Source organism: Capra hircus, chromosome 18, assembly GCF_001704415.2.
Source record: "Capra hircus breed San Clemente chromosome 18, ASM170441v1, whole genome shotgun sequence".
Taxonomy (NCBI): domain Eukaryota; kingdom Metazoa; phylum Chordata; class Mammalia; order Artiodactyla; family Bovidae; genus Capra; species Capra hircus.
The window spans coordinates 45,729,605-45,749,727 of record NC_030825.1 but is presented as its reverse complement, the minus strand read 5'-3'; the positions used below and the strand labels follow the sequence as shown (position 1 = coordinate 45,749,727).

Sequence of the window (20,123 nt, the reverse complement as noted above, 5' to 3'; positions counted from 1 at the left end):
CTCCAAATCTAAAGAATCTATCTTTGGGATTAGGAGCAGAAAAAAACATGCATTTTTTACAAGATTCTCAAGTGGTTCTAGACACATACTATAATTTGAGAACAAAACTGGTCAGCTGAAAACCTGCTGAAAGTCACAAGGATGAAGACATGTGAAGATGCAGACTATAAACACTACTTATGGCAACTCGTGTATTTCATCAACATTTCTATTCATTCAAAAATCCAGAAAGGGACTTCCACCTCCATGTGATAAATGATTCTATATCTTAAAATCAAGGGGCTGGCTGGACAATTCAATGAAAACTTCTGCTTATATCATAATTGCTTCTAACAAAACCATTTTAGTCACAGTTAAGGTTGCGGTTCTTCACCAGACAGAACAAACATGACCCTTAAGAAAATAAAAATTGGTTTCTACTTATTCTTAATAGATCTGGTGTTCCTGTGCTGATCTTTGCTGTAATCAAAACTAGACAGTGTTGAATTCAAGGAAGTACCATGGAACTGAAATACCATTAAAGTCCTATCATTTTCAAATGGGACTTTGCCAGAAAATATGCAAAGAAGGTGGTGACATGCATCTAAGGATTATGGCAGTCATCATAACAGCCCTTCACAAAATGTTGCTGGAAGCTCAGCGACAGGCACGCACGAGGTTCATTGTTTTATCTGTTCTACTGTTGCACATGATCAAACATTTCTGTAAATAAAAAGTTTTAAAAAGGACTTCCCTGGTGACACAGTGAATAAGAATCCAACTGCCAATGCAGCGGACGTAGGTTCGATCCCGGTCCAGGAACACTTCACATGCCATGGAGAAACTAAGCTCATGTGCCACAGCTACTGAGCCTGTGCGTTGCAACTACTGAAGCCCGAGCACCTAGAGCCTGTGCTCCACAACAAGAGAAGCCACTGCAATGAAAATCCCATGTACAGTATCAAAGAGCAGCCCCTCTACATCACAACTAGAGAAAGCCCATGTGCAGCAACAAAGACCTAGTAAAGCCAAAAAAAGTTTAAAATGCTCACAAACACGTATGTAAGCATGGGGATACATCCCTTCCTTTTTTAAAGTATTCTCAGTGCTTGTCTTGCTGTTTTTTGAAAGCCTTCCCCCCCCCATTTATCTCCCTGAAGGGCTAAAATATGTTCAATCCATTTAAGGACATTTCTGCTCTGTATTTTCTTGAAAAGAATTTTCACTGGGAAAATATTCACCATTTATGAATCCACTATTCATGCTACATGGAAATAAATATTTATTGTGAAAGACCTCAGAAATTAGCTGTAGCCAAGACTTGTAAGATTTGTGTTGTATTCATAAGTTTTAATGCTGCCTAAGACTCTCAAACACATAGTAGAAAAGGACATTTTAGGAGATGTCACATCTTTTCAACACTACAGTAATTTGCAAAAACTCTCAATAAATTAAAATTGAACTCAGACCTAACTATATCTTTTAAAACATTCCTTTCTATAATCAAAGTCAGCAGCAATTTGTAATTCAACCAATAACAAAGAACAGGCTTGAAACTAGGCAAAAGCTAAGTATAAAAGGGTTTTCCTTATGGCAGAAACCAACACAATATTGTATAGCAATAATCTTCCAATTAAAAATAAACAAATTTTTTAAAAAGAGCTTTCTTATACCCATAACTGATAACATTTAAAAAAAGTGGTCATCCTGAAAAAACTTGAAGGGCTTCCTTTCAGATGTAGTGAAAAACAGTGGCCTTGGGGCAGACTAACTGGGTGGGATCCTGGCTCTGCCACTTACCAGCTATGTGACCTTGGGCAAGCTCCTTAACCTCTCTGTGCCTCAGTTTCATCGTCTGTAAAATAGGGATAATAACCGTAACTACTGTTATTGAGTTAAATGAGTTTATACATAGAAAGCATGTAGAATAATGTCTGGCACATATTAACTACTAAATGTTTGATGATCCTATTATCATCATTCCAATAAGTGAAAATAAGTAGGCCTTATTATTCTGCTTGTCTGAGAAAAAGTTACTGACAAGAAAGGTCTTATAAAGTCACCCAATCCCTTAACTGAGTAGAAACCTCTGTATTCTAGGGTGGCTGGCATCACGTTTCAATGATGTGATAGCTATTATCTGTGAACACAGAGAACAATTTAAAATCCATTTCAGTCATTAAGCCAATAGAGAAAAAGGAGTGAAAAACAGTCCTACTATCAGAATGGGGCTTCACACGTGGCACTCGTGATAAAGAACCCTCCTGCCAATGCGGGAGACATAAGAGACTCAGGTTCGATCCCTGGGTTGGAAAGATCCCCCGGAGGAGGGCATGGCATTCCACTCCAGTATTCTTGCCTGGAGACTCTCACGGACAGAGAAGCCTGGTGGGCTACAGTCCACAGGGTCACACAGTCAGACACCACTGAAGTGACTCCGCACGCACGCAGCACTCAGCACGTGTTGTCAGAAACGGTATGGCACAAAGTAGCTTCATTTCAAGATGACAGGCTAAATAAAACAGCACATGTACTTACCTGCCCAAGTTGCTCAAATCCCAAAGACATAACAGTAAAGATATTCACAAGGGAATCAACGTAACAGTAATAAGAACAGATGAGGGATACAGTCTATTTAAGTGCTGGTCATTTTCTAGAAGACAGAGAGGAAGCAGAGGAAATTGTACGACAAGATAAACCAGAGCAGAGCTAGACATTTCACAGAACACGTGAAGCCAGACAGGTGGAGAAGTACAGCCCTCCTCCAGGAAGAGCTGGATAAATGTCCAGCTTTGAATCAGCAGGTACAGTCAGGAGTGGGAAACAGGTTCATCTACCTGGTCTCCTCCATATTTCTCACTCCTGGCCACTGAATCAGCCAACTCCTATTAGTGGTACAGAGAAGGGTTATTTCGAATTAAAACAGGATCTTGACTGTATCTCTCTGGTCAACAAAAGAAAAGAGAGACAAATATAAAATCAAAGAAATAAAAGTCTTTTAATCCTTCTATTAAATTTGAATCATGATTTATCTTTTTCTTTCTAAAAACCACACATTTACTTTACTGAAAAAACCTAAATTCATATCTCAGTTGCAATTATCTCCCTTAATATGATTTCCTCCCACCAACTAGAATGAGAACTCCTTATAGAAATGGCTGATTCTTGGGACTTCCCTGGTGATACAGTGGATGCCAATGCAGGGACACAGGTTGGATCTCTGGTCTGGGAAGATTTCACATGCCATGGAGCAACCAGGCCCGTGGGCTGCAACTACTGAATCCCATGTGCCTACGGCCTGTGCTCCACAAGAGAAGCCATTGTATGAGAAGCCCCTGCACTCCAGTGAAGAGTAGCCCCCACTGGCCCGCAACTAGAGAAAAGCCAGAGCACAGCAATGAACACCTAATGCAACCAGAGATAAGTAATAAATAATTTTTTAAAAAAAGAAAGGAATCGCTGATTGTAGATCTAGGCTCAAAAACTAAAAGATAAGCCCAGGAATTCTCATCCAGTCAGAAATTAGGGAACCCATTTAACACTACCCAGCCCGTGTCCTAGGACTCAGAGTCAACCTGAAAATTAAGCTCTATTAATGGCCAAAAGTGGTAGAATCTAAGAATCAAAAGAAAAACTCTTTTGGAGTGAAATTCCCTAAATATATAAAAATCAATGAGTTTGGACTTGGCAATGATTTCTTGCATATGACATCAAAAGCACAGGCAACAAAAGAAAAACTAGACTAATTTTACTTCATCGAAATTAAAACTTCTATACATCAAAGGACACAACTGGCAGAGATAACTTTGGGTAAAAAGATAACCCAAAGAATGGGAGAAAATATTTGTAAATCATATATCTGAAAAGGAATTAATATCCAGAATATAAAAAGAACTCATACAACTCAAAAACATACATGTAAACAAAACAATTGTCAAATGGGCAAAGGACGTGAATAGACATTTGTCAAAGAAATAAACAAATGATCAATAAGCACATGAAAGAATACTCAACATCACCAATCATTAGGGAAATGCAAAACAAAACCAAAATGAGATACCACTTCATATGCATTAGAAACAATATTATAAAAAGAAAAAATAACACAGAAAACAACATGTTGGCAAAGATATAGAAACTGAAGCCCTGTTCATTGCTGGTAGAAATGTAAAATGGTATAGTCACTTTGGAAAACGGGATGGCAGTTCCTCAAAAAATAAAACATACATTAATAACTAATTACCATATGATCCAGCAATTCTACTCCTGGGTATATACAGAAAAAAACCGAAAGCAGGGACTCAAACAGATATTTGTACACCAATGTTCATAGCAGAATTATGCATAATAGCAAAAAGGCTGAAACAAGCCAAATGTCCATCAATGGATGAATGGAAAAACAAAGTGTGATATAATCATATAATGGAATATTATTCAACTTAAGAAGGAAGGATATTCTGATACACACTTCAATATAGATGAAACTATTAATCCATGTGGCAACTGACCTCTCTACTTGTCAGACCATAGATCTACAGAAACTTGGCAGTGGTTGCAATACCTGTAGTCTTAAGACAAAGTGATGTGCGGAAGAGAGAGACCATGGTAGAGGCTTTACTTTGGAAGAAAAGTCCCAGCTAAATAACAGGATCATCAAGCACCCTGTTTCTCAAGCTCATGCCTGAGATGGGTAAAGAGTGCTAGTTATTTCTCTGGGGAGCCTGTCCTTCGTCTTTCTCTGTTTATAGCATCTTTTACCACCACATACACACGCATGCTTTTCCCTCATTTCTCTATATGTTCATCTGTTCTTTTACAGTATCAGGTTTTACAACTTCATCTACCTTGTCCAAAGTGATGATCAAAAATAGATGAACCCTTTGAAGAAGATATACAAATTGCCAACAAGCAATGGAAAGATGGTTAACATCCCTAGCTATCGGGGAAATGCAAATCAAAGTCATGAGATATCACTTTACAACTAGGATGACTATGATAAAAATACAGTCAAAACAAGTGTTAGCAAGGATGTGAAGAAACTGGAATCTATGGAAATATAAAATTGTGCAGACACTTTGGAAAACAGTCTGGCAGTACCTCAAAAGGTTAAACAGAATTACCATTAGACCAAATAATTCCACAACCATGTATATACCCAAGAAAAATGAAAGACATATGTCTACACAAAAACCTGTACATGAAGGTCCAGAGCAATATTATTCATAATAGTAAAAGAGCAGAAATAACCCAAATGTGTAACAACTTAGTGGCATATAGCCATACAACGGAATAATATTCTTCAGGCATGAAAGGAATGAAGCGTGAGAATTCTCTGGTGGTCCAGTAGTTAGGATTTGGGTGCTTTCACTGCTGGGGCCTGGTTTTCAACCCCTGGTTGGGAAACTAAGATTCCACCAGCCATGCCAAGTAGCCGAAAAAAAAAAAAAAAAAAAACCCAGAAATGAAGTACTGATACATAAAACAGCATAGATGAGTCTTAAAAACATTATACTAAGTGAAAGAAGCCAGAAACAAAGTTCACAAATTGCATGATCCCATTAATATGCAGTGTCCAGAATAGGCCAATCCACTGAAACAGAAAGTTTGATTAACGGTTGCCTAGGGCTAGGGTGACTGAGAAAAACAAAGAATGACTGCTAATGAGCACAGGGTTTCTTTTTTTTTTCCCCCAGCGTTTCTTTTTGGAGTGATGAAAACGTTCTGAAATTGTGGTGGTAGTTGTAATAACTACGAATACACTAAAAATCATTGAATGATACACTTTAAGTGAGTGAACTGATGGTGTGTAACTTACATTTTAATAAAGCTGTTATTTAAAATAAAGATGACGACTCCAAAAACAACTCCTTCAGAGAAAACAGAAAAATCTCTGTCCTCTCCAGTCCACAGCAATGTAAATCTAAATACCCACTCTTGATAATGTGGGGACACTCACAGGAAATTAGGGAGGTAAGTGAAGCTATTGTCCATGAAGTTCAAAGTCCAACCATTTCCATGGTGATTTTTTTGTTTGGGGGGGTCAGTCAGAATGACACAAGCCATATTTAGAAACACATTCCAGAAAAATGCTTTGAAGAATTTTATTCCCAACATTCACAAATTTAAAGTATCTATTCAGACAAGAGAAAATGTCCAGAAGACCCAGTTCTTCGGTCTCTCTCGCTCTCTCCTTAGGACTCTTCTTTTGGCTCCCCTTCTGTTGTCACATTAAAAAGAGCGATAGACAAAGATGCTAGTTCTCCTTGCTCTCCTCCTGCCCCTCTGGCCATTCTCAGTCACCTCTCTGAGTCACTGACAGAGCTGAAATGCTGCGGTTCCTCAGAGCTCTATGTTGCGCCGTTTCTAAGATCAACAAATTCTCACTGGGAGGATCCCCAAATCCATCTCTCTAGCCCCAATCTTTCTCTTGTGCTCCATATTGCAAATATTCAACAGCCCAGTACACAGGTCTTTGAATCAAATGTCTAGAACCAACTCTCCCCAGTCTTTCCATATTCCTTCCCTGTCTTGGTGAATGGCGTCACTATTAACCTACACGAATAAGCCAGAAACCTGGAGTTATATTCAATTAATCATTTAGTCATGTTCGTTCTGTCTCCTTAACATTTTACAAGTCTTTTCTATTTTCACTGCCAATCCAAAGTTCTAACTATCTTTATCTCCTGCCTGAATTATAGAGGAGCCTCGTGAGTGATCTTCCAAATGCATGGACTGCTCCTCTCTGGTTGCTGTGTGATTAATCATGCCACTCTCCTGCTTAAAACCGATTACGGTTCTCCATTACCTTCTCATCTTTCTCCCACCTCCCCCACCCCATTTCTGCCTAGTTCGTGCCTGTGCCATTTTTCCTCTCACCATCTACCCACTGAGCTCCTTCTGCATGGAAAGCTCTCCTGGCTAACTTTCACTCCTCCTGGATGTCTGACCCGTCACTTCCTTTGGGAAGAGACCTTGACAGAGCCTGCGGTAGGAGCACCTGCGTGTGCAACCATAGCATCCTGTCTTTAGCCCTGTCTTAGCCTCATCTCCGCTGCACCGTAATGTACTACATCACAACTGCCAGCTTCCCCTGTGTTTCTCTGCCACCTCCAGCAAAGATCAAGAAGCTCATTTAAGATATTCCAGGGTGCTAAGCACCTTGTAAACATTCAACAGCTATTCGCTGAATAATTAGTTCATCCTCAGTATGTATTTAATGGCTATTTCTATACAGCATTCATATGTTCAGCCTTGCTAGCCACAGAAGCAGTAAGCTAAGTGCTAGGTAAGAGTCCACTTGAAAAAGAAAAAAAAGCTGACAAAATGGCATGTTCACCCAAGTTCTCCTCAATAAAACTGATCATTAAGTGACTACTATGTGTCAAGCATTACACCCAGAGCTTCAGATACATAATTTCTTTAATATTCACTAGAACTGTAACAGAAAAACAACTGACAGTAACTGAATAGATACTAAGTAGCAGGCACTGTGCAACACACTTCACATTTGTTACCTAATGACCCTGTGAGGTAATATAAGAAGCTGAGTGAGTTCTTTAGGTTCCTGCTACACTGGTGAGGTAAATAGTCCCCAAAAGAGCTGGTTTGCACCTGGGGGGCCTGCCACTAGCAGCAGAGCTCTCCATCACTACATTACTCTACCTCTGTCAATTATCTAGACTGAGACATTCTATTTATTATCCTTAGGAGATGGTTTCATGCTATAGGATTCTTGACAGGAACTGGCAGGAAGTTGAGCTGGAGAGATGAAAAAAGAGAAAAGTTGTTTCTCTTTAGATCATACCCATGTCTATTGCTGAGGACCCAAATTCAACTCTCCTAGGACTAGACTCATAAGACATGCTAATCATCCTTCCATCCCTTGGTCTCCCTCCTGTATATTTACTGCCTTGATATCAACCCTAAATGTGTTAGCTCAGGTGGTCCCTATCCTGTTCCCTTTCCTTACAGTCTCTTACAACATTCAGTCCTGCCAATTGCGTTCACCACAGTTCACAGTTCAATCCTGGTCACCTGGTCTGCATAAACACTGCATAAATGTTGGCTATTGTTACTGTTACATCCTAAATGCCTCTTGCTCTCTCCTTTACACTGTTCAGCTTCCAAAGAACTAGCCTTCAGGAGCAAGCATGTAAGGCCAAGAAAGAGTATCTTCTATGAGGACTAGAAGCCAAGCCTCCAGATGCTCAGGCCCCAAGACCTTTCAATGAAAGCATAATAGACAATAGCAAAATCTAAGTAGCAAGCTAAAAATGCATGAGAATATCAGATACTGGAATAAAACTACCAAATAGCTCCAATCCCAAGGGACCAAACATTCTATTTTATCCCATTTCACAAAACTAGTAAGTCAGCACTCAATCTTTAACATAGTGGCTCTCAACAAGTGAAGACAAGGCTATACATACAAACACACAAACACACTCTCACTCACTCACAAACACAGACATCCACCCAGGGGACATTCTGCAACGTCTGGAAACATTTTTTGGTTGTTACAACTGAGGAAGTGCTAGTGGGTAAGGCCAGGAATGCTGCTAAACATCCTGCAATGCACAGGACAGCCCCCTGTCCACCTAAAGACAAACAATAATCCACCAAAAGCCCTAAAGCCTTGGACTTCCCTGACGGTCCAGGGGTTAAGATCCCGCGCTTCCACTGCAGGGAACACAGTTTCAACTCCTGGTCAGGGAAGTTCCACATGCCGTGTGGTATGGTCAAAGAATAAGCATAAATAAATATAAATAAATTAACTAAATTTAAAAAAAAAAGAGCCCTAAAGCCTTGCTCTCTGCCACCTAAAATCAGGACTTAGCAGCTGCCAGCCAGGAGACGCCTCACTTCCTGTAGTTGCTCAGTAAAAATAGGAAGTGGGGGAGGAAATTCACAAAGCAGAAACAAAAGTAATCACTGCCTAGCTTCCTGAACACAAATCACTGAGCAGGGAGGGTATCATTAAAACATGGAAACGGAAAGGGAGGCATGGAGAGCCAACATCAGGGGAAAGGAAGTGACGCTTAGGCGTCCACCAAGCCCAGACTACTTCTGTGCCCAGGAGACTGCTCCCAAAGAAAAATACATGCAAAACTGGGCTCTAGTTTATACAGAAAGTTTCCAAGGAATATAACCCATGTTAGTTTAAAGAATCGTGCGACAACTCCTGAAACATTAAAGTTACATCAGAGTTTAAAAAAAAAGTCAATGAAAAAAATTTAAGGATGCCAAGATTAAACTATCGTTTTCCTGGTCAAGAAGTGGCTACTAAAACTGCTATTAAGACAGGGACTTCCTTGGTGGCCCAGTGGTTAAGGCTCTGAGCTTCCACTGCAGGGGGCACTGGTTGTAGATCCTTGGTTGGCGCACTAAGATACTGCATGCCCAGTGGTGAAACCCAAATAAAATAAAACAAAAAGTTACTAAATAACTGACTGGTTGAAAAATCTGAAGCCCATGCTTTCCTGTATGAAAACTCAAGTAGACAGGAAAAAAACCCTACTAAATATATAGCTTTGTGCAGCCAAAACAAAACAAAAAGTTACTAAATAACTGACTTGTTGGCAAAATCTGCAGTCCAAGCTTTCCTATACTGAGGTATGAAAACGCTAGTAGACAGGAAAAAACCCTACTAAATATGCAGCCTGATGCAGCCAAAACAAAAAATATTAAAATCATATTGAGGTATGAAAACTCAAGCAGACAGAAAAAACTCTATTAAATAAAAATTCTATTCACAGAATTCTAAAAATTTCTAATCATAGCTAGAATCTATCGTAGTTAAAGATACTTCTGCACCTGTGTCCTCTAGCATGGCTCAACCCTGTAAGTTGCGCCTGAATGCTCTAGGCACCTAGGATGCAAAGGTTAACAGTGCTGGTGTCAAGGAGATTTTGGTCTAATGGGGTAACACTGCTTCCACGGGGTGACACCTGACTGCCTCCTGTACTGACATCTGCTCTAAAACAATTTATCATCACAAAATATGACATTCCTCCATAAAAACAAAGCAAGTTAGCATTAGCAGACTGTCAAAAAGCTTTTATATAGTAATCTATGAATAACTGATAATTTCAGTTACAGCAGAAAAAAGAAATATTCTAACCTCAAAGGCAACAGAGTTGAAATTTAGTTTCAGAATAACACAGGTTAAAAACAAAATAGTCCAGGACCCTGGTGGTCCAGCAGTTAGGACTCTGCTTTCACTGCCAATGGTGCGGGTACCTGTAAGCCATGAGGTAGGACCAAAGAAACAAAACAATATGAGAACTTTTGAATTGTATTAGAGAAATGCTCTGAGTCAAAAAAAAAAAAAAAAATCTCTGTTGAACAGAAATCTCCAAAAGAAAAGGAAATGGGGGGGGGGGGCGGTGGTGCAAGGGGAAGTCAGAGTCTTGCCAAGAGGATTTATCTGTAAACAACTACCCCACATCTCCAAAAGGTGAACAAAGTTGGCTCCTAAACATCTGAAAAAGTTTACTCAGGGAAACAAAGTTTTTATCTATAAACTGAAATTGTCTTGAACCATTTAAAATTTGCACATCAAAATGCACCCAAGCACTATGAAGACATTCATGACAACAAACTATGCTGCTGATGGAAATTAGAGCGTAAATCAAGGAGAGACAATAACTTTAAAGTAAACCATTAAATTAAAAGTTACAAAACACTGATGTAATTTTTCAAATCCGATTTGTTTAAAAATATATTTTTTTAACCTTAGACCTATTAAAAACCTTCAGTTTTTGTTTCAGTGTGTTAGAGCACGAAAAGGCTTAGATCTACTCAGCTCTGGTTAAGTCTAGTCCAAAGTTTCCAAATTTATGTATCCATTAGAAAGTCATTTAAGAAAACTTTAAAGTTCTATAGCCCTACTCATTCTTAACAACTTGCACTGTGGAACCTATCCAAAATTAACCTCTAATGGGGAAAAACAAGTATTTATCAAGAAGCTTACGTACAAATGGGTAAATCAAACTGTAATATGGAAACTATTTCTCTTAATACAGAGAGGAACCATATAAATTTTAGATAAATACACTTCAGATTCAGGATAATTTCTGAAAATTTAAGGTACCCATGAAAAATTTCATCAATGAATATAATAGAAGTTCCATCCTTTGGACTGGAAACAAAGCTCCAATTTTCACACCCAGCAAGCCTTCCCGTCTCTCAAAAAACTCGAGTAAATCAGAGTTACAGCTCAGGAGCTCATTCTTCTCCGCAAACATTCCAGCAAGTCAAATATTTAGCAGTGAGGACATTCAAGGAACCTCCTACCCCCACTTCTTTCCGAAGCAGGCAAGACAGCCCTAGGAGGAGGACTGCAGCGGCTCATATTCTTAATTTGCGGGCTAAGATGCTCCAACATTGTGAGATTTCATGGAAACAGTTACGGCTTTGGTAGACAGATTGACCTGGATATGAAATCCTGCTCTCGGTAACTATCAGCTGAACGAATGGTATTTACTAACCCAAGATCTTATGCAAATTACTGAACTCCTGTGCCTCAGTTTCTTCAGGACTTCAGTGAGGATTAAGTCCATAAAGGACAGCACTCAATAAATGGAAGCTACTGCTTTGAAACAGACCAGTGAGAGGGCAGCATTTTATCTTTTTTTTAAATTCTTCATTCTGGCCTACTATCATTAAAAATACAAATTCCCCTTCACCCCCACCCCCACATAGTTATAACAACTTTCAAAAATACTTTTTACCTTCTTGCAGCTCTGGCCTCAACTCCCAAAGTCCTGGCAAGAAACTGAAAGTAGTGCTGCCCTGCGTTCTCCAAGAGGGGAAGGAAACCAGGCTCCTCCCACTTCCCTGCTGCCCACTCCCTCCTCTTTCAGCCCCAAACTAGAGAAAGGACAGGGGCAGTGCTAAGGAATGAATCACCCTGCATTACAAAGTACATTACAAAGCGACTCAAGCACAGGTGCCTTCTCTCCTACCTTGAGATGGGGAACAAGACAGGTCCTCATAGACTTCCCCGGTGGTGCAGTGGATAGGAGTTCGCCTGTCATTGTAGGGACACAGGTTCAATTCCTAGTCCAGGAAGATTCCACATGCTGTGGAACAATGAAGCTTGCGCACCAATTACTGAACCTGTGCTCTCGGCCCCACAAGCCACAACTACCAGAGCCCCTGAGCCTCGAGCCCATGCTCCGAAACAGGAGAAGGCACCACAACGAGAAGCCCTCACACCGCAACAAAGAGGAGCCCCGGTTCGCCTCAGCTAGAGAAGGCTGCACACAGCAACAAAGACCCAGTGCAGCCAAAAATACAGATAAATAAAGGAAAAAAAAAAAAGACGACAGATCCTTGTCCCTGCTGAGAGGAACCACTTTCCCCTCTCCCTGCCTAGGTTCCAGACTGCAGCTCTCACGTCTGGGAGCCAAGCCAGCTTCCTCTACCTGTTCTCAGGCACACACATCACCCTCTGGGATGTGGGAGTTGGGTAGTGGAAGACTCAGGTATTTCTAGGTTAGCCAGTCATAATGACCATCTCACTGGCACCTAATCCCCAAATCATTTTCAATCAAGAAAATTTGAATTTTTTCCAGGTAAAACCTAGCTTTAATTGCACACTCAAAATCAATCTTTCACATTACGATTCTTTGCAACTACCAATTTGAAAAAGCACATATCTGACGGTGGCCTAGACACAAGGAACATAATCAAAACAGTTTCTAAAAAAAAAACAAAACCATCTAGGAATGAATCCTAGAAACAGACTCAGGAAACGTAGAGGCCTGTATCCAGGATGCCCACTGGCAGCACTGACTACAAGCACCAACCTGGAAGTAACCCACATGTACTGCATTAAGGCGTTCATTAAAAAAAATTACACAGGAACACCCCACAATCATGTGAAAGATCAAGGTAGAGCTACCACATTTCATCAAGCCCAAACTGTCATTATCATAAATCTATCATTATTTTACATATATTAAGAACAGTGACCGGCCATGGCATTAATATACCCCAGTTTCAGGCTCCCTCAAAGCTCTTTCCTGCCTCACTTCTCTGCCTCAGTCCATCTCGGACACATATCACCCCCAGAACAAGCCACTCTGTGTCCTTGTCTCTCCTTTCACTTTTTCTAGAAGTTACCAATATTTAAGATCCACTGTTTCTTCGGCCCCTTTAGTTCCCATGGAGCCTTTGCAGATGAATTGTGGACACACAGAAACAGACTGGACACATCTTCACAGTCACTTTGGTGCACAACACAGGGCCCCACCACGACCACCACCAGCAGAAAACCACACCTGTCAGGAACTGTTCTAAGGACTTCACAAACTGCAACTCCTTTAAGCATGACTATAACACCAGGAGGTAGGCACCACTACTTTCCCCTTTTTCAGACAGGGTAAACTGAGGTAAAGAGAGGCTTAGGAGTTAGTGACTAATTAAGAGGTAGAGGCAGGTGTAAACTCAAGCAGTCTGGATACAGTCCTTGCCCTTAACCTCTACGCTACATTCCCTCTCTAAATGACTGCTGTGTACAATGGACATTTAGCTTTTAATTCCTTTTTTTTTCTTTTGGCTGTGCCATGCAGCCTGTAGGATCTTAGTTCTTGGACCAAGGATAGAACCTGTGCCCCCTACACTGGAAGCGTGCGTGCATGCTCAGTCACTCAGTTGTGTCCAATTCTTTGCAGCCCCATGGACTGTAGCCTGCCAGGCTCCTCTGTCCACGAATTTTTCAGGCAAGAATACTGGGAATAGGTTGCCATTTCCTACTCCAGGGACTCTTCTCGACCTAGGGATCAAACCCGTATCTCTTGTGTCTCCTGCACTGGCAGTCGGGTTCTCTACCACTAAGCCACTTGGGAAGCCTTACAGTGGAAATACAAAATCTTAACCAATGGACTGCCAGGGAAGTCCTCCTATTAATTTTTAATTGATAATATAATACAAGTACACCATTAAAAAAATCATATCGTACAAAAGAGTATGCAAGAAAAAGCTAGATCAGTCTAGCAACTTCAATTTCTGGAACCTCATTCCAATGGCAATCACTTTTCTTTTCTATCAGAATTCTTAACAGAATCACTGTTTCTTTTCTATCATTCGAGAATTGTCTTCCTGCCCTTAGAAATCTGTTTCATGAGTATTCTCTCTCTTTTTTTTTTACAGAAATGGGCACATATACACATTGTCTTGCATCTTGCCTTTTTCACTGAGATGATATTCCTCTGTGCTTGATGCATTCTGTACGTATGCTATTTTGATTCAATACTAAGACATACATATTTTCACACTTTAACCCAAGATGTTTTTATGATGTCAGAAAATCTTGTGACCTTGGACTTTATTAGGAAACAGGAGCCACAAAAGGCTTTTAAGTGCATAGCAGATATCAAGGGTTAGCCTTACAGCAACATGCAGGCTCAGTCGAGGGGCAGAGACCTTGTAGGTGGTATCTGACATGTCATTTCTCTTTAACAGTAAATACCTACATTACAGGATTATTATGAGGAACAAACAAGGTAATATATGCAAAGCACTTCACATGACACCTGGCTGGCACAGTGAGGCTAAGGGATAGACACAACACCTGATGCAAAAGCTAGAGACTGTTATGAAGTATACCTTCAAAAGCTGGCCCCACTTTCCAGTCTCATTTCCCTCTACTCCCCTATTCATGTCTATCCACCCTTCACCCTAAATCTCCTTCAAATCACAAACCTCAAGGTTGCTCAGCTCTACACCTCTGTAGCTGTCATGACCGTGCCTAAAAGCCTGCTCCCCTTCTGGAAGAGATGGACTCACTACTTCCCACAGTACTCAGCTCAAGACCAGCCTTCCCCTGGAAGTCTTCCTTGACAACTGCGGCTGAATTCTTTGAATAAGCAGTTTGGGAAGAGCCTATCTGTCTGTCATGACTTCCCACCTTCTAGCTCTCAGCTTTGTCAGTGCACTCAGGAACAAGTAGGTTCAAGGGGACTGATTCAGGCCATCTAAGCTCAAAGATGACCGATGTATTAACCAGAGAAGTGAAAGTCAAAGTTGCTCAGCCATGTCCAATTCTTTGTGACCCCATAGACTATACAGTCTATGGAATTCTCCAGGCCAGAATGCTGGAGTGGGTAGCCTTTCCCTTCTCCAGGGATCTTTCCAATCCAGGGATCGAACCCAGGTCTTCTGCATTGCAGGCGGATTCTTTACCAGCTGAGCCACAAGGGAAGTCCAAGAATACTGGAGTGGGTAGCCTAACCCCGTCTGCAGTAGATCTTCCCAACCCAGGAATCGAACCCAGGTCTCTTGCATTGCAGGCAGATTCTTTACCAACTGAGCTATCAGGGAAGCCCTGAAGGCCAGTTACAAACTCTATAAATACTGACAAGAGCTAATACTGAGCACTTACCGGGGGTCAAAGAGGAAGGTGTTATTATTACCCCATTTTTTTATCCGATGGGGAAACAGACCAGAATCTCACCCATCAGTCGGGATGAAGAACACTCTCAACAGGCAATCTCCATGTAAAGTCATGTTCTAATCAAAGGGTTTTCGGATCATGAGAGCAAAGGAAAGATTCTTCCCACTAGAGCCCACTAGAGGTATCAACAGAGATGCATGCATCTGTTTGGAAGTGCAAAGGCCCAGTGGAGGACTGCACACAGCTCCTCCAATTAGGGTCCCCAGATGGTACTACAAACACATAAGTCAATTCTTCTCTTGGACCCACCAACCCAATTTCCAAAGATATCTTCCGAAACCTCTCCTTCCAGAGTCCCAGTCTTTCTTCTGAGGATACAACATTAAGTTTAAGCATTTGGCCACAAACACATTCCAATCATGCCTTCTGAGGGTTATAGCTGGGTCGTTCTGGTTGAACTTGAAAGTTTTCCCTGAAATTCTCAAACCTACATTTACGAACTTCTCTTGCCTTGTATTTTTTCTATAGGTAATTGATGTAACATTCATTCTGATTTCATTCTCAGATGATCATTGATTCAATCAACAAATAATCCCTCTGGAAACACTGTGCTTCAGGCTGTGGAGATAGCAGCAGTGAACATGACAGACAAGATCTCTAAAACCTGTCTCCTGCTTCTAGGCATTTGTGATACTTGATGAAATTGCTTATCTGGTTTTCTTACCTAGGCCATGCCTTCCAGCTCTGTATTCCCATCTTCCAGTACAGTAACTGGCCTACACTGTAAATACTCTGTAAACATGAGCTAACTAAATTCATGACTAAATTAACAGGGTCTCGCTTTTCTAATTTAGAGTAGGATCATATTATGTCTGAAGTCCCTGAGAGCAAAGGTACAAGTTTACCTCAAACTGTAAGAAATAGAAAGCAAATGGCAAATGCAACCCAAATCAAGAAAGGAGAAGAGTTGTAATAAGTCAACTGGTAAGAACTTGAGAGTCACAAAGGACAAGCCACCTTGGGAAGCAGTGAAGGGCTCCCTCACCTGAAGACAGTATGGCCTTGGGAACATGTCCAGGGGTCAGTTAGAGTGAAAGAAAGAAATTACTTGCAGCAAAGTCTGAGTTGGGGTCACCAAGTGGAAACAGGGTGAAGGGATGAAGTGGGTCTCTACCTAGAAGTCACATACTAGATGAGTGAGGAGCATGCACTGAGGGACAGAGGTAGAGATATTCAGCCAGGCCTTAGAAAATGCCTAGACCCTGATGCTGGGAAAGACTGAAGGCAAAAGGAGAAGGGGGCAGTAGAGGACGAGATGATTAAATAGCATCACTGACTCAATGGACAAGAATTTGAGCAAACCCTGGGAGACCGTGAAGGACAGAGAAGCCTGGTGTGCTACGGTCCACGGGGTCGCAAAGAGTCAGACACACAACTTGGTGACTGAACAACAACAAAAATACAAAACGCTCCCAGGCAGATGTGGGAAGAAGAGAAGCGAAGACAAATGAGAAAGCACAGTCACAAAGTTAAGATAATGACCATGATAGCATCAAGAAGGCCAACCACGAGGAGGTTCACAACAGCAAGAAAGCGTGGCTCACCATGCCAAATACTTATGGTCAAGGGAAATGAGAAAGCAGCAGCCACTGTGTCTATCCATTAAGGGACCATCATGAGGATGGATTCAGTATGAATAAAGACATTTGAAGCACAACCCCTGACACATCCAGGCTTTCAGTGAACTTATACTAAGAGAAAATGGGATCTCACTTTTTCTGTAACTCCAAAAAAGCAATTCCTTATTCAAACCAACATTCTCTGTCCACCTTGGAAGGTCATCATTTTCCATTGAGCAGAAAGTCACAGGAGGGAAAAGAAAAGAGTGGACACTCAACTCATGTGATGTCCCAGTCCACTAACTCTCAGAAACAGTAATTTTCCTATAGACTTGTTAGATTTGCGTGACAAAAAGCTCCTGGTGTATTAGGCTTCAGATCAGCAACAGAATAAACATTTAGCAAAAATTTCAGCTGAATCATGTGCAACTTGTTTAAAATTTTTTAAAGAGGATGCTTAAAACATGCTGTCTTCCAAAAATCCAGGGATAATTTTAGATAGAAAAATCTAGGCTTGCCAAGGGAATCTGAGAACTTTTCTATCTTGGTCTCCAATGCTAACCTACGTATTCGTGTGCAAAAATAGAGGAAGATTAGAATCTCAAATGCCAGACGGAAAAGTTGCCACAACAAACCTGAACTCTTCATATGGAGTTTGTTATCTTGTCAGCAAGAAAGCAAATGAAACTGTAGTAACTAAATTTTCTATCTCAAAAAATAAATTTTTTTTTTAAATTCAAACATTAAATACTCCCTGGACTTGTAAAGAAAAATAATTTTTACAAAAGATACTGTGAATGGAATTTTGAAAAAGCATACACAAAATCTAAATATCAAACCTGTAAGGAGTCTTTTACAAACACATACTTAGAAGTTTCGATGTAAAACATGATAAAATGGCAATCATAGCTTATTCAATAAAATTGGGAAGGTATTTGGAAAATTTTTCATATCTTAAACCAAAACTCTATTTTAAGTAAATTAAATAAGCTAAAAGAAAAACAAAACAAAACTATGAAAAGAGAAGCAAAGATGGATGTATGTTATAAATACTGGAATGAAGAATAATTTTGGAAGCGTCAACAAAAGAAAAATAATACTACGCATTTTTAAAATGAATGTTACCTTTGACCTCATTTGTTAATGTATACTAAAAGAACCATCAGACAAATCCCTGTGGCAGAATCATCTCTCCCATGACGAACTGGAAGCAACCTACATGTTCATTAGTAGGACTTGGTTAAATTGTGATATACAAAGGTATATTATGAAGTCCATAAAAGTGATAACACATGTATTTATTGGTATCACCAAAATGTTAGCAATGGCTATCACTGGGTGGGAGGTTGCAGGATGACTGTCACTTTAAAAAGTACTGTCACAACACTTTGTGTTGTCTTGAGCGAGAAGAAAGGAGAATGAATTGCTTTTATAATGGGAGTGAGGGGCGGAAACAAGCTATTTTCAAATTAGGGCCTCTCCCCCCAAAGCTAAGTATTCCATCTGGCAAAATTTGTGAGGAGAATAAACAAAATTCTTATCATGCCAACCAGGCAAGGTTCTTTCCTCGCACCGAGCAGAAGAGGAAGACACACCCCTGACCCTACGCTCGCCTCTCGGGCTTGGGTCCTTCATCCTCAGCCCCGGCCCTCTCGGGGTCCCCGCGCAACCTCCCTGGGCCCGACTGCGCCAACGGGCTCAGCGGGGCCGGAAAATCGTGTTCCTCGGGGCCCGGCCCGGCCCGGCCCCGGCGGGGAAGGTGAGCTCAGCCGACCGGCAGCCGCGGGGCGGCGTGAGGGCCGCGTCCCTAGGCAGTCCCCGCGGACCCCGAGACCCATAGGCCGAGGTCCCTCCGCGGACTCCTCCGAGGGGTTTCCGGGAGCGGGTCCCAGGGCCAGCCCGACCTCCCCGGCCCCGGTCGCCCAAGGGAGCGCCCCCGGCCCCTCATGTCCCGTATCCGCGGGGTCCCTGCCGCGCCCCCAGTCCCAAGCACGAGCCGCGAGGCCTCTCCGGGCTTCCGTCCGCCCGGCCAGCTCCCCCTGAGCCCGGCGTCCTCCACAGCGGACAGGCAAGGGGCGGGAGCCGACGGCCCTGAGCCCTGAGGCCCCGAGCGGGAGCGACGCCCAGCGAGCTCATCCAGTCGCCAGCCCCGGCAGCGGCCCACCGCCCTCCCGCCCCGCGGTGGGTGAGCCCGCCCGCCCGCCAGCCAGAGCCAGGCAGCGCCTGCTCGTGCCCGCTCCTCACCTGCGACGCGCCCCGGCCCCCTTCGCACCGCCAGGACCGGCTGTGTACACCGGAAGTGACGTATCCGGGCCGGCCCCGCCCCCGCCCCGGGCTGACGCCGGGTGGCTGAGGACCCAGGGGCTGGGAGCCGACCTCGCCTCGCAACGCGCTACGCGAGCGGGGGACGCGGGCGGCCCTGCACCTCCGTCCCGACCTCCGAGTGGGAGGGCCAGGGTGCGCTGAAGGACCGGCGGCCAGAGCCACCCAGTTTCTCTACTGTGACTTGGCCTCCGGGCGGGAGGGGTCAGCTGCGTCCACACAGATTTATTGTTAAAATTAATTACTGAGAAATTGAGCGCGTATTAGCTGCCTGGTCTTGGTAGGCGCTGTAGGAACTGGATAGTGCCCTCTCCCTCATACGTTTATTCTCCAGCGATGGAAACATAATAATTGTTACAAATGCGCTTGATGATACAGTGCCAACTGAGACAAGTGCTAGGAGGGGAAAGTTGATGGGGGAGGGAGAGAATCCCCAGACCTAGTGAAGGAGAGTGACCTGAGGATTCTTCCCTCAGGATAAGAGCAGGAGTTAAGGTCCTAAGGTGGGGAGGGTTGAAGAAGCAGGGAGGAAAGGATATTATTGCAGAAGTACCGGCAGGTGTTTTCAGTGGCTTTGTGTTCAAGAAACTAACGTGATGAGAAAATTTTACTTGATTTGACCATACTTGTGGGTTTAAAAGCATTACTTGGGCTATATTATGAAGAAGGACTAGAGAGGAGAGACAAGAGTGGACATAGATTTGTATGCCCATGTTAATAGCAACATCATTCGTAAAAGTCAAAAAGGTGGAAGCAACCCAGTGTCCATCAATGCATGAACTGGTTAAACAAAACGAGGTATA

General features: G+C 42.3%; 1 protein-coding gene across 4 annotated transcripts in view; it reads right to left on the bottom strand.

Annotated features, from left to right (window-relative positions):
- Positions 1-19,330, bottom strand: part of KIAA0355 (KIAA0355 ortholog) — an 82,530-nt gene extending 63,200 nt beyond the window's left edge. For 2 of the 4 annotated variants that reach the window (XM_018062293.1, XM_018062290.1), the window contains exon 1: positions 19,243-19,330. The gene's annotated coding sequence lies outside the window, so the exon portion shown is untranslated. Of the gene's footprint in view, positions 1-11,711; positions 11,770-19,242 lie in introns of those variants that run through there. The other 2 variants (XM_005692248.3, XM_018062292.1) reach the window with 2 other exon arrangements.